We start from the raw sequence: 14898 nt of genomic DNA, 5'->3' as shown, positions 1-14898 counted from the left end.
GACTTTATATATATCTTATCGTGTACAACCTGGTCCAACTCTGTGGTCTATTTTATTATTATTAAACAGTACAGACAAGAGGTTTTTAAAATGATGAACAGTTTGGTCATGAAATTCACATGGAAGAGGAATTAAACCACTGAAAGGAAGAAACATAATCTTAAAAAAACATCAATCGTGGCATGCGAAATTTTACAGCCTTCGGCAGTCTATATTCAACGATGTCAGGTTTCTTGATACCCGAGAGTGGACGTGACTTTACTAGAAGGCCTTACGTAATGTGGGTACCCTCCAACCACTTCAAAAGAACAACCCGTAACGAAAACCATCATCATGAATTCCGAATCCGAAAGACTATAAGAAGTCCCGTGTATGCGAACTATGATATAGAAACAGATGAGTAAAATTATCTTTAAGGAATGCCTGTCGATAAGGGTGATGCTCAAGGTGAGAACCGACATTTGTTCCTGTGACATAAAATAATGAATGAAACTAAATCTTCAAGGGGAAAAACATACGAAATTTAGCTTAGTTTAAAAGTCATGACAAACGTGACATCTGGATTATTCCGTTGGTAATTATATCGGTCATCATCATATGTAATACTTCATTGAGCATTAGGGTACCAAGATGAGCCTTTTTTCTTGTCAAGAATCAGAGTGGTCATTAGAATTTGAAGTCGTGATCAAAATATATGTGAGCAAGGATTTCTTTTCTTCTACCCGACACCTATTTCTGACAAGCTCTTTAGGTTTTCAAATTTAGGTGACTCGATGAATGACATTGCGTGATTATATCGGTCATCATCATATGTAATACTTCATCGAGCATTAGGGTACCAAGATGAGCCTTTTTTCTTGTCAAGAATCAGAGTGGTCATTAGAATTTGAAGTCGTGATCAAAATATATGTAAGCAAGGAATTATTTTCTTCTACCTGACACCTTTTTCTGACAAGCTCTTTAGGATATCAAATTTAGGTGACTCGATGAATGACATTGCGTGACAGAGACCATCATGGTTGGCTTAAAGAGTTTTTGTATTAACTGTATTTGCACTTGGCAGTTATGACTTTGTGTGGATTGCAATCGGAGGGATGGTTGAAAAGGGTAAAAATTATATTGCTTTTTCCACTTTCCCTTCGTTCAAAGGGCAAGCAGCAATGCAATTAACAGTGACAGGTAATCAAAAGTAGCCTGTCACATTTGTGAGTTTACTATAAATATATTTCCCCAAAAATATCCCATTTCATTCACGGCCTGATCTTAATGAGGCAGAAAGTAATCATCAAAACTGATCAATCCCGAATGACTTATCAAACTTGAGCTATTTAAAGCATAACCGTTATACAGATGTTTTCAACGCCTGGATTCAAAGCATTAATTGTGCATAGGTCTAGATCAAGGCTTGCAGTAACTACGCAACGGGTCTTTACCAATCTCGAGCAAACTAAGCATAGAGATAAAGCCCAGCAACGTGAGTCCATGCATGGAAGTCAATCCATTTAGTTCTTTAAGTGAGGTTTCCTCGTAGCCAAGGGCTGCCTTTCTGTGGACCCTCCGATATCCTGATTGATGTAGACTTTGGCAGATCTTGACACAAAGAAGCCTTATATCAACCATCAATCATGTCTGCGACAGAATCTGCAGCCGGTACCCAATCTTGGGAACATATTCATCCGATCCCTGCAGCCTGGTTTCTTGTTGTATGCACGGTACTTTCTATTTCTTGCAATACCATCAACCTTATCGTTATACCTAGGCTCAATGATTTGGCAGACACTTCGAAAGTCTTTTATATCGCTCTCGCCATCTTTGATCTTATGGTCACGTTTATACTAATCCTTATGATTGAACCTTCTCTATCGGGGTACTGGTTTTATGGTGAAGTAGCTTGTAAAGCGATTGGATCCCTTGCGGGAATCGTGTCGTCCTTTTCGGCAGCAACAGTGACACTACTCAACATCGACAGGTTTATCCTAATAATTCGACCCCTTCGATATCCGTCCATTGTAACTCGACGACGTTGTGTTGCAGTCGTAGTATCGATGTGTTGCAGTTTCGTTATCATCGGCCTTATCGAGATGGAATTCGCAGGAGACTCTTTTGACATCGTCCGTTTTCGACAATTCGGGATGTGCATCATTGACTCAACCGATAAAGATTTCTTACCAATAACCATTTTAAATTATGCCATCTCGTTCTGGGCTCAGGCGGTTATCATCACGGTACTCTACTTGATCGTAATCAGAACTGCATGGAGACACACCAATGATATTGCTCGACAGGAACAATCTGTATTCCGGATCCAAAAGTTCTCCAATCGTATCATCCCGTCTGTGCCTACAATTTCGTGCAGAGATCAGGCTATGAAAAACGATTACCAAATAGCAATGCGGGCATTAGCAGCAAGGAAAAAGAAATTTCTCAAATCGATAACTTTTGTCATTGCAATCACTGGTTCATATTTCATATGCTGGATTCCCTACACGATTTCGGAAATCGCAGAACCGATGTTTCGTCGTCCGGCTTCACTTCAAGCTCAAGTGATTTTCTTATATATATTAGTGTGTACAACCTGGTCCAACTCTGTGGTCTATTTTACCGTCATTAAACAGTACAGACAAGAGGTTTTAAAATGATGAAAAATTTGGTCTTGAAATTCAAATAGAATAGGGGTTAAACCACTGAAAGGAAGAAACGCAATGTTCTAAAAACACCATTCGTAGCATGGAGATTTTGCCAGCCTTCGGTAGGTCTACAAATAAACATCAAAAAGACTATAGTACTACTCCAACCAGGTACAGACCACCGAGAAGAGGAGGAGATCCTTGTGGATGGGACAGCTCTAAACCAGGTAGATGGCTTCACCTCCCTCAGCAGCACTATATCCAAGGACGGACGCATCGACTCTCAGCTGGTGAAAAGAATGTCAAATGCCAGTAGTTCCTTTGGAAGAATCAGGCTATGGACCAATCATCATGTCTCAACAAGAGTGAAGTGCAAACTATACAGGGTTGTCGTCCTATCCACTCTCTTATACGGTGCGGAAAGCTGGACTCTCTACAAAAGTCAAGTAAACAAATTTTACGCTTTCAGGATGAGACACCTTAGAACCACACGGAAGGACAACAAAGAGATACTAGAGCGAGCAAACCTACCTTGTATTGAGGACCTACTGATGAGGAAGAACCTACGGGGAACGGGCCATGTCATCAGGATGCCCTTTGAGAGGTTACTATATGAAGCAAATACTATTCTCGCAACTACCCGCGGGCGAATTAAGAGGGATTGGTCGACCACAGCTTCGCTACAAGGACATGGCCAAGAGGAACCTTAAGCTGAGGCAAATCGAAATCAAGACTTGGACGACTGCTGCATGTCAGCGAGCTGAATGGAGAACAGCTGTAAAGAGAAAGTGAAGGCGGTCACTGTCGCTTTGCGACAGACAGCACTATTATGATGTGTGATATATAGAATAAGGAATGAAATTAAATCTTCAAGGGAAATAACAGACATGATAAAATATTACATCTGGAATCTTCCGTTTATAATTATAGACACTGTTGGTCATAATGGTGGAATAATTATTTTTACCCCAGTTAAGGGAAGGATTTAAAAAAATTATTTATTTCTAATAGATCTAGATAATGGCATACATTCTCAGATTTTATTGAATATTAATTTGCGAGTGTTTGTTCTGCGTGACTCCTAAATCATATGTGTGCTCCTATGCTAATCAGCTAGGGAACCTACGTCCTTAAATCATAATTGACAGTAATGAGGATTAATGCCTCAAAAAGGGGCACTAATATAGCTGATCGACACGATTTTTATCCTGGGGCCTCACAGTAATGAGGCCAGTCCTCTTGTGGCCATGCCTTGAACCATAATGCATGGCCCTACAGAGGAATTTTTCCTGTTGGGGGCCGGGGGGAAATGCAATGAATTATTGATAATTTATTGCATTTTCTTCGTTTTGGGGGATTTGTGGAAGGGGCCGCGTACCCTGGCAAACACTGCGTACAGTCATGATTCAGGGGCTAAGCAATGGCCTTGTTACTGTGAGGCCCCAGGATAAAAATCGTGTCAATCAGCTATATATTAGTGCTCTTTTGTGAGGCATTAATCCTTATTACTGTCAATTATGACTTAAGGACGTAGGTCCCAGCTGATTAGCATAGTAGCACACATATGATTAAGCAGTCACGCAAAACAAACACTCGCAAATTAATATTCAATAAAATGTGAGAATGTATGCCATTATCTAGATCTATTAGAAATAAATAATTTTTAAAAATCCTTCCCTAAACTGGGGTAAAAATAAATATTCCACCATTATGACCAACAGTGTGTTTGTGGTCTGGCGATTTTTGGGTCTGGACACAGGATGGCGTTTTTCTATGCGTTTCACATTTTCACTTGACAGCCCAAGAGGGGGGGGGGGGGGGGTAACCCCCTAACCCCCATTGATCCGCCACTGAGTAGGGAACCAAAATGAGCATTTTGTCCTTGTCAAGAGTCAGAGTGGTCCTTAGAATTTGAAGTCCTGATTAAAATAAATAATAATAATAGGCATTTGTATAGCGCCGTCTATCTAGACAATATGCTATTCCGAGGCGCACAAGAAAAATAGAAAGAATGAGAAAGTTTGGACGAGAAAGTTCGGATGAGTGTCATGAATGCGAGCGAGGACTTCTTTTCTTCTACCTGACACTTATTCATGAAAAGCTAATTACTCGATGAGTGACATTGCATGATAAGGGTTGGCTTAAAGTGATTCTACGTTGATGCCTATATTTGCACTTGGCAATATTGTGGATTGCAATCTGATGAAAGGTTGAAAGACGTTAAAAGAATATTGCATTTTCCACTTTCCCTTCGTTATGAGGGCAGACAAGAATGTTATTAACAGGGACAGACAGGCGCAAACGCAGGGGGGGGGGGTGGTCAAACCCCCCTCAATTTTGTAGGGTGTATTTTGGAGGATATCCCCCCTCCCTCAACTTTTTAAAAATTAAATAAAAAATAATCATAACTAAAACCCAATTGTGGTAATAGGTGATCTAAAAAAGTTGACCTTAATACCCCCCCCCAACCCCATTTTAAAACACCCCTTTCGAATAAATCCTGCGTACGCGCCTGGTGACCGGTTTCCTGTTTGTACGGTCTGATCTTAATGAGGCAGAAAGTAATCATTCAATTTGATCGATCCAGAAGGACTATCAAATTTGAGCTTTTTCATCATAGCGGTTGTACCGAAATTTTTCAACGCTACTGACTTCAAAGCATTATGACACAGTGTTTAGATGGAGGCTTGCAGTCAGTACGCAATGTGTTTTAACCAATGTCGAGCAAACTGAGCATAGACAGAGTCAACTACGAGAGTCTATATATGCATGGAAGTAAATCCATTTAGTTCTTTCAGTAAGGTTTCTGTTAATCCCACTGATGTCCATATTGATACTTTGGTAGATCTTGTCAAAAAGAAGCCTTATATCAACAATCAATCATGTCTGCGACAGAATCTGCAGCCGGTACTGAATCATGGGACCATATTCATCCGATCCCTGCAGCCTGGTTTCTTGTTGTATGCACAGTACTTTCTATTTCTTGCAACACCATCAACCTTACCGTTATACCTAGGCTGAATGATTTGGCAGATACTTCGAAAGTCTTTTATATCGCTCTCGCCATCTTTGATCTTATGGTCACGTTTATACATATCCTTATGATCAAACCTTCTATTTCGGGTTACTGGATTTATGGTGAATTAGCTTGTAAAGCGATTGGAACCTGTGCGGGATTCGTGCTAGCCTTTTCATCAGCAACGGTGACACTGCTCAACATCGACAGGTTTATCTTAATAATCCGACCCCTTCGATATCCGTCAATTGTTACTCTACGACGTTGTGTTGCTGTCTTGGTAGCGACGTGTTGCAGCATGGTCATCATTGGCCTTCTCGAATTCGAATTCGCAGGACACTCCTTTGACATCGTTCGCTTTCGAGAATTTGGGGTGTGCATCATGGACTCAACCGATAAAGACTTCTTACCAATAGCCATTTTTAATTATACCATCTCGTTCTGGGCTCAAGCGGTTATCATCACGGTACTCTACTTGATCGTAATTCGAACTGCCTGGAAACACACCAACGATATGGCTCGACGTGAAGAAGCTGTATTCCAGATCCGAAAGTTCTACAATCGTATCAACCCGTCTGTATCTACGATTTCGTGTAAAGATCAGGTTATGAAAAACGATTACCAAATAGCAAAGCATGCATTAGCAGCAAGGAAAAAGAAATTGAAATCGATAACTTTTGTAATTGCAATTACCGGTTCATATTTCATATGCTGGATTCCTTATACGATTTCGGAAATCGTGGAACCGATTTTCGGTCATCCAGTTTCACGTCAAGCTCAAGTGACTTTTATATATATATTATCGTGTACAACCTGGTCCAACTCTGTAGTCTATTTTATCATCATTAAACAGTACAGACAAGAGGATTTTAAAATGCTGAACAGTTTGGTAATGAAATTAAGATAGAAGAGGAATTAAACCACTGAAAGGAAGAAACGCAATGTTCTAAAAACACCATTCGTAGCATGGAGATTTTGCCAGCCTTCGGTAGTCTATATCACGATGTCAGGTTGTATCAATACCCAAGAGTGGACTTCACTTTACTGGAAGGCCTTACGTAATGTGCTTACCCTCCAGAAACATCTTCCACTTACTTCACAAGAACAACCCCAACCATCATCATGAATTCCGAATCAAAAAGACATGAGAAAGCTTTCCCAATCCCTTGCAGCAATTTCCCGATGGGACACCGACTCTCTCTGCGGCGAGATTTATGCTCAAACAACTAGTAGGCCTACTGCGTAGCAATTTAAAGAAGCCCTGTGACATGGAAACGGACGAGTATAAATTGTCTTTAAGGAACGCCTTCTGTGGATAATGGTTGGTGGATAATGATGATGTTCCAGGTGCGACGTTTATTCCTGTGACAATTGCTAGGGGAATTTTCGTCAAAGGTTTAATAGGATTAGGGTTAGGATTAAAATTCCATTTTAAAGAGCCATCTATTTCGTAATACATGTACAATTCTTCTCTTTGTGCTTTAGATGAGATGATGACTAGTAAATTAAACATTTTTGATTTAGTACTTATGAACTATTATATACCTCTCTTCAAAAATATAGCCATCTGAATAGTCGAAATTGGAGTCGTGAATTTAGCCATGCCCGCGTACCGGTCAATAGTTTTTTTAAAAGATACCCGTTGCCCCGGGTAAAGGCCGCATGAATAAATTTGGCTGAGAACCCCATTGGTTTACGTGTACAAAATTTCCTTGTGCGAGCGCGGAGACCACATACAGTGCAGTGTGTGTGCGATTCCCGAATGATCGTAACATTCAGCCTTTTTAAGGCAACTTTTCAGCGAAGATTTACAGACAGTGTCTCAGATTTTCTGTGATGTTTTAACCAGTCTTTACTCAAGAAAAGGATAGGGTAAGAATTCTTCGTAGATTTTGTTGTGAAGTCCAAATATAAAAGATATTCATCGATAGGGTGACAATACCTCGTATCTCAAAAATCAGGAATTTTCAGGAGAGCGAAAAAACATTTCATATGCAACAAAAGCATATAGGTGAAATAAAGACAAGGGGAAAGAGATGTCCGAACGGATGTGACAGACATAATATTGTGCCATTATTACACACCGTTGATTATTCCTTGGAAAAGAAAAATCCTCTTTTGGAGGTATTGGGATTCGAAACCTAAGACCTTTCGATTTTAAGTCGAACGCTCTACCAACTGAACTATACCCCCTCGACATAATCATGAGGTTTATGAATCCATAATATTCCGAGGAGGATCGAAGGGTATTTTAAACGAGAACATTTCGCAATATCCTGTGTTTTTATGGTGACGCGATAGACAGTTTAGTAACAATTATCAGTTTGGGGGTTGAGGTTTACAAAGATGGCTAAGTCGGTTAGGGTGAGGACACTGGAGTGTGGCGATATGAGAAAAGGTAGATATTTATGACGTGTGGATTTATGATAGAGAGAGGGCGGAGAGAGAACGATAGGAGAGGAGAGAGAGGGAGAAGAAGGATAAGAGAGAGAGAGAGAGAGAGAGAGGGGAAGGGAGATAGAGAGAGGGAGAGAGAGAGATGGATTTGGGGCGGTAGTGAAGGGATGGTGTAAAGGGGTTAGGAGGGTCATGTAGAAATATGGACGTTTGGAAGGGAAATTTGCATTTCATTTTTCGAGAAATACTGGTGTCCCCAATCGTTTCAGTGCCGCCTCAAAGGTGAACACACGCCACGCCACAGCCTACCTAAATGAAACTTATCCTTACATCTACATTGAGTCAACGATAATACGGTTTTACTCTCTCTCTCTCCCCCCTCTCTCTAATGAAAAAAGAAAGAAATATCCTTATATCCTTATATAAAAGAAAAATGAACGAGATTGAAGAGGATTGACATGAAGAAAAAATCCCCTTGGAGGTACCGAGGATCGAACCCGGGACCAGTTCTGATTATAAGTCAGTTGCTCTGCCACTGAGCTACACCCCCATGAACATATTTTCGAAATCCCTAAAGGATTATACATGTTACAAACTACTCTACATATAATTATAGTGGTGGACTTTTTGATAATTATTGCAACCCAAAAAAAATGTGCTAGGAGAATCGATTACGCATGCGTAAATAAACTTTGGTTCTGCGGTGACATAATTTCTAATGATTTCACGGTTATAATTGTCTATAGCTTTATAAAAAAAAACCCGAGCACGACATATTCAATAGAATAAAACAAAGATTGGATTGAAAATGGTTCCTTTTTTTGTTTCCATTTAAATGTTCATCTAATTCCTAATGCATGTGTATAATACTTCTCTATATGCATTTTGATGAGACGATTTGACGGGCAAATTATAAATATTTGAATTAGTACTTCGGAAATTATGAACTACCAATGACCTGAGATACGACAATCATTTATACGACAGGTAACGGCAGTTCAAAGTGATAAACTAATGGAACTAATTTTAAAAGCAAAGGAACACAATAGACTGCATAGAAGAGAGAGAGAGAGAGAAAGAGAGAGAATGAGAGAGATAGATAGAATTTGAATCCTTCCTTCCGATTTGGGGTTGAAGGTTCAAGCATCTAAGCTATACATCAAGTTTATCAATCCAAATTATTGCTATAGAAGAGACGAAGTTTATTCCATATATCAGAATATTTCGCAAGTTCCCGTTTTCCAATGTTCATCCGCTGATGTGGTAGTGCAATGTGGAATTCGTCAGGCTTATGTAAGGCATATATTTGCGTCGTACAATTGAAATAAGCGGGACGATTGCAGTATGCAAATATTTCAGTATCAACACTGCTACTTCTGGTAGCATATTAAAGAATATTAAAGATAACCTTATTGTTTTGTAGCGTAGGGGGGGGGGGGGGAGGAGGGGAAGGGTATAGGATTACCTAAGCATTTTTATACATATATTTTCTTACTAAATTACAGGGCACTTGCACCTTTTTTTTTTATTATCAAGGGGTCTATAAAATACAAGCCATGCTTTTTTAATAGACTCCGCCACTATGTTTTACCATTGTGCCAATTAATTTAAACAATTGTATAATCATTTGTAAAATGTTTTGTCAATATTTTGTTATTGAATTTGTATATATTTCATATTCATTTGATTGTGTTATATCATGTGGAAATAAAAAGAAATCTTGAAACCTTTAAACCTTGAATAAAAGCTAGCACGAAGATGATAACAACAAAAGGAACTGTGAAAGGGTCGATCTTTTTATCCGAAAAATATTGCTCTATTATTATGAATAAATGCAAAGATAACATCTCATTAGCTTAAAGATACTATGTCCCTTTTGCAGCCAACATCAAATTCTGTAGAACTTTGCAGGAATTATGAATAATTATGTCATGTATGTCCTATCTGTGAAATTTAAACGTTAGCAGTGTCCTCATATTCAAATTATGCAAGAAAACGCGTTTATTTGCTAGACTTCACTGTCAGACACTATTGAGTGACTGACTGACCTGTTTTCATCTTTGGTAATAACTTACATAAACTGAGCTGTAAAGGGTACATAATCATTTGTCTACATCAATAACCCACTTTTTGTAATGACCGAAAATACACTGATTGAATCTTTGCGCAGCATAAAACGTACGACCATTCGGTACAAACTTACTGGCTCTATAGCTCCTAAGTCGATTTGACAACTAATAGTCGTTATTTTCACACTTAAAGACATTTTCAAGCCCCCCTTTTTTTATAGGGAAGTTCTAAATTACTATTGTCTTTCAAATGCCGTTGGAATTTAACCTTTTCATTTGTTTTGGCCTGCAAATGGGACATAGTACCTTTAATTGTAATATTCATGCCAAAAAAGTACAAGTAAATGAATAATGAAAAAGACTTTTTGAGTTGATGACTAGTCGAATAGCTGGTTGTTAGTCTATTTTTATTTTACATCAGTGTGTGTGTGTGTGGGTGGGTTTGGATGTGCGCGTGTGAGTTGACGGGGTTTATGTGCGTGTGTGGAAGGGTGGAAGGGGTGGACGCGTGCTTGTGGATTATTCATACATCAAAGTGAAATATATAATTAATATTATATAGAATGGAATGAAGATCAAGGAAAAAAAAGTGTGTATATTTTATCCCAGAGTAAAGGAAAGTGAATAAATATTCAAACCATGATTTGGCGAACGATTCCTCAGGAATATAAACTGTTTGATTTATTAATTAAAAAAGAAATAGGCAATTGTAATTGCTAACCCAGAAAGATATAAAAACTTTGATATCTTAACTTTTAAGGAACCTATGATCTACAATCTAATCTTTATTGATATCACGTATATTTCTTACATTCAAAGTAGTATGATAATATTTTAATAGGTCCCATATTGCTTTGCATGAAAGTATTCGACAGGCTTAATTTTTTTTATCTCATCATATTATGTTGTGTGACATATCAAATAAGGAATTAAATGAAATCTTCAAGGAAAAAAACAGACGATAAATAAACTATTTTTTTGAAAGTCATGATAAAACATGACATCTGGAATCTTCCGTTGATAATTAATTAGGTCATAATCATGTGTAATACTTCTTCGAGCATTAGGATACCAAGATGAGCTTGTTTTTTCTTGTCAAGAATCAGAGTGGTCCTTAGTATTTGAAGACGTGATCAGAATACATGCGAGCAAGGATTTCTTTTCTTCTATCTGACACCTATTCCTGAAAAGCTAATTAGGTTATAACATTTAGGGGACTCACGAGGCGTGACTCGATGAGTGACATTGCATGATAAAAACCATCATTGTTGGCAATATTGTGGATTGCAATCGAATGGAAGGTTGAAAGACGGGTAAAAGAATATTGCATTTTGCACTTTCCCTTCGTTAAAAGGGCAGACAGCAATGTAATTAGCAGTGACAGATAGTCAAAGGTGCAAAGATAGCCCGTTAGATTTGTGAGTTTACCTAAAACATATTTCAAAACATTATCCCATTTTATCCACGGCCTGATCTTAATGAGGCAGAGAGTAATCATCAAAACTGATCAATACCGAATGTTTATCAAACTTGAGCCTTTTCTTTATCATAACGGTCGTACAGAAATTTCCAGCGCTACTGAATTCCCAATTATGACACAGGTCTAGATGAAGGCTTGCAGTAGCTACGCAATATGTTTTTATCGATGTCGAGTAAACTGAGCGTAGAGATAGACAAACAACGTGAGTCCATGCATGAAAGTCAATCCATTTAGTTCGTTAAGTAAGTTTCCCTCGAAGCCTTAGATCTGTCTTATCTGTGGACCCTCTGATGTCCTGATTGATGTAGAATTTGGCAGATCTTGACAAAAAAGAAGCGTTATATCAACCATCAATCATGTCTGCGACAGAATCAGCAGCCGGTACCGAATCCTGGGAACATATTCATCCGATCCCAGCAGCCTGGTTTCTTGTTGTATGCACGGTACTTTCTATTTCTTGCAACACCATCAACCTTATCGTTATACCTAGGCTGAATGATTTGGCAGACACTTCGAAAGTCTTTTATATCGCTCTCGCCTTCTTTGATCTTATGCTCACGTTTATATTCATCCTTATGATCAAACCTTCTCTATCGGGGTACTGGTTTTATGGCGAAGTAGCTTGTAAATCGATTGGATCCCTTGCGGGAATCGTGCCGTCCTTTTCAGCAGCAACAGTGACACTACTCAATATCGACAGGTTTATCCTAATAATTCGACCCCTTCGATATCCGTCCATTGTAACTCGACGACGTTGTGTTGCAGTTGTAGTATCGACGTGTTGCAGTTTCGTTATCATTGGCCTTCTCGAGATGGAATTCGCAGGAGACTCTTTTGACATCGTCCGCTTTCGAGAATTCGGGATGTGCCTCATGGACTCAACCGATAAAGATTTCTTACCAATAACCATTTTAAATTACACCATCTCGATCTGGGCTCAGGCGGTTATCATCACGGTACTCTACTTGATCGTAATCCGAACTGCCTGGAGACACACCAACGATATTGCTCGACAGGAAGAATCTGTATTCCGGATCCGAAAGTTCTACAATCGTATCAACCCGTCAGTATCAACGATTTCGTGTAAAGATCGGGTTATGAAAAACAATTACCAAATAGCAATGCGTGCATTAGCAGCAAGGAAAAAGAAATTGAGATCGATAACTTTTGTAATTGCAATTACCGGTTCATATTTCATATGCTGGATTCCTTATACGATTTCGGAAATCGTGGAACCGATTTTCGGTCATCCAGTTTCACGTCAAGCTCAAGTGACTTTTATATATATATTATCGTGTACAACCTGGTCCAACTCTGTAGTCTATTTTATCATCATTAAACAGTGCAGACAAGAGGTTTTTAAAATGCTGAACAGTTTGGTCATGAAATTCACATGGAAGAGGAATTAAACCACTGAAAGGAAGAAACGCAATGTTCTAAAAACACCATTCGTAGCATGGAGATTTTGACAGCCTTCGGTAGTCTATATATCACGATGTCAGGTTGTATCAATACCCAAGAGTGGACTTCACTTTACTGGAAGGCCTAACGTAATGTGTGTACCCTCCACCCCGGCACTTCACAAGAACAACCCCAACCATCATCATGAACTTTGAATCCAAAAGACATGAGAAAGCTTTCCCAATCTCTTGCAGAAATTTCTTGATGGGACGCCGGCTCTCTCTGAGACGAGATTTATGCTCAAAACCCAACTAACACTCCCTAGCAACATAAAGAAGCCCTGTGAACTATGTGAACTATGACATGGAAACAGACGAGTATAAATTGTCTTTAAGGAACGCCTTCTGTGGATAATGGTTGGTGGATAATGATGATGTTCCAGGTGCGACGTTTATTCCTGTGACAATTGCTGGGGGAATTTTCGCCAAAGGTTTAATAGGTTTAGGGTTAGGATTAAAATTCCATTTTAAAGAGCCATCTATTTCGTAATACATGTACAATTCTTCTCTTTGTGCTTTAGATGAGATGATGACTAGTAAATTAAACATTTTTGATTTAGTACTTATGAACTATTATATACCTTTCTTCAAAAATATATAGCCGTCTGAATAGTCGAATTTGGGGTCGTGATTTTAGCCATGCCCGCGTACCGGTCAATAGTGCCCCGGGTAAAGGCCGCATGAATAAATTTGGCTGAGAACCCCATTGGTTTACGTGTACAAAATTTCTTTGTGCGAGCGCCGTGACCACATACAGTGCAGTGTGTGTGCGATTCCCGAATGATCGCAACATTCAGCCTTTTTCAGGCAACTTTCCAGCGAAGATTTACAGACAGTGTCTCAGATTTTCTGCGATGTTTTAACCAGTCTTTACTCAAGAAAAGGATAAGGTAAGAATTCTTCGTAGATTTTGTTGTGAAGTCCGAATATAAAAGATATTCATCGATAGGGTGACAATACCTCGTATCTCAAAAATCATGAATTTTCAGGAGAGCGAAAAAACATTTCATATGCAACAAAAGCATATAGGTGAAATAAAGACAAGGGGAGAGAGATGTCAGAACGGATGTGACAGACATAATATTGTGCCATTATTACACACCGTTGATTATTCCTTGGAAAAGAAAAATCCTCTATTGGAGGTATTGGGATTCGAAACCCAAGACCTTTCGATTTTAAGTCGAACGCTCTACCAACTGAGCTATACCCCCTCGACATAATCATGAGGTTTATGAATCCATAATATTCCGAGGAGGGTCGGAGGGTATTTTAAACGAGAACATTTCGCAATATCCTGTGTTTTTATGGTGACGCGATAGAAAGTTTAGTAACAATTATCAGTTTGGGGGTTGAGGTTTACAAAGATGGCTAAGTAGGTTAGGATGAGGACACTGGAGTGTGGCGATATGAGAAAAGGGAGATATTTATGACGTGTGGATTTATGATAGAGAGAGGGCGGAGAGAGAACGATAGGAGAGGAGAGAGAGGGAGAAGAAGGATAAAGAGAGAGAGAGAGAGAGAGAGAGAGAGAGAGAGGAAGGGAGATAGAGAGAGGGAGAGAGAGAGATGGATTTGGGGCGGTAGTGAAGGGATGGTGTAAAGGGGTTAGGAGGGTCATGGAGAAATATGGACGTTTGGAAAGGGAAATTTGCATTTCATTTTTCGAGAAATATTGGTGTCCCCAATCGTTTCAGTGCCGCCTCAAAGGTGAACACACGCCACGCCACAGCCTACCTAAATGAAACTTATCCTTACATCTACATTGAGTCAACGATAATACGGTTTTACTCTCTCTCTCTCTCTCCCTCTCTCTAATGAAAAAAGAAAGAAATATCCTTTATATCAAGAG

The 14898-nt window shown here is 39.1% G+C and overlaps 3 non-coding genes across 3 annotated transcripts; all 3 read right to left on the bottom strand.

The window, feature by feature from the left end:
- Positions 1-7762: 7762 nt before the first annotated feature.
- Positions 7763-7836, bottom strand: TRNAL-UAA. The gene has a single exon. It is a non-coding gene; the product is annotated as a tRNA-Leu (tRNA).
- A 680-nt stretch (positions 7837-8516) lies between these two features.
- On the bottom strand, positions 8517-8590 carry TRNAI-UAU. The gene has a single exon. It is a non-coding gene; the product is annotated as a tRNA-Ile (tRNA).
- A 5596-nt stretch (positions 8591-14186) lies between these two features.
- Positions 14187-14260, bottom strand: TRNAL-UAA. The gene has a single exon. It is a non-coding gene; the product is annotated as a tRNA-Leu (tRNA).
- Between the last annotated feature and the right edge of the window lie 638 nt (positions 14261-14898).

The sequence above is a fragment of the Strongylocentrotus purpuratus genome, unplaced genomic scaffold, assembly GCF_000002235.5.
Source record: "Strongylocentrotus purpuratus isolate Spur 01 unplaced genomic scaffold, Spur_5.0 spur5_scaffold_8, whole genome shotgun sequence".
In the NCBI taxonomy this organism is placed as follows: domain Eukaryota; kingdom Metazoa; phylum Echinodermata; class Echinoidea; order Camarodonta; family Strongylocentrotidae; genus Strongylocentrotus; species Strongylocentrotus purpuratus.
Note: the sequence above shows the minus strand (reverse complement) of the source record. Positions and strands in the feature narration are given on the sequence as shown.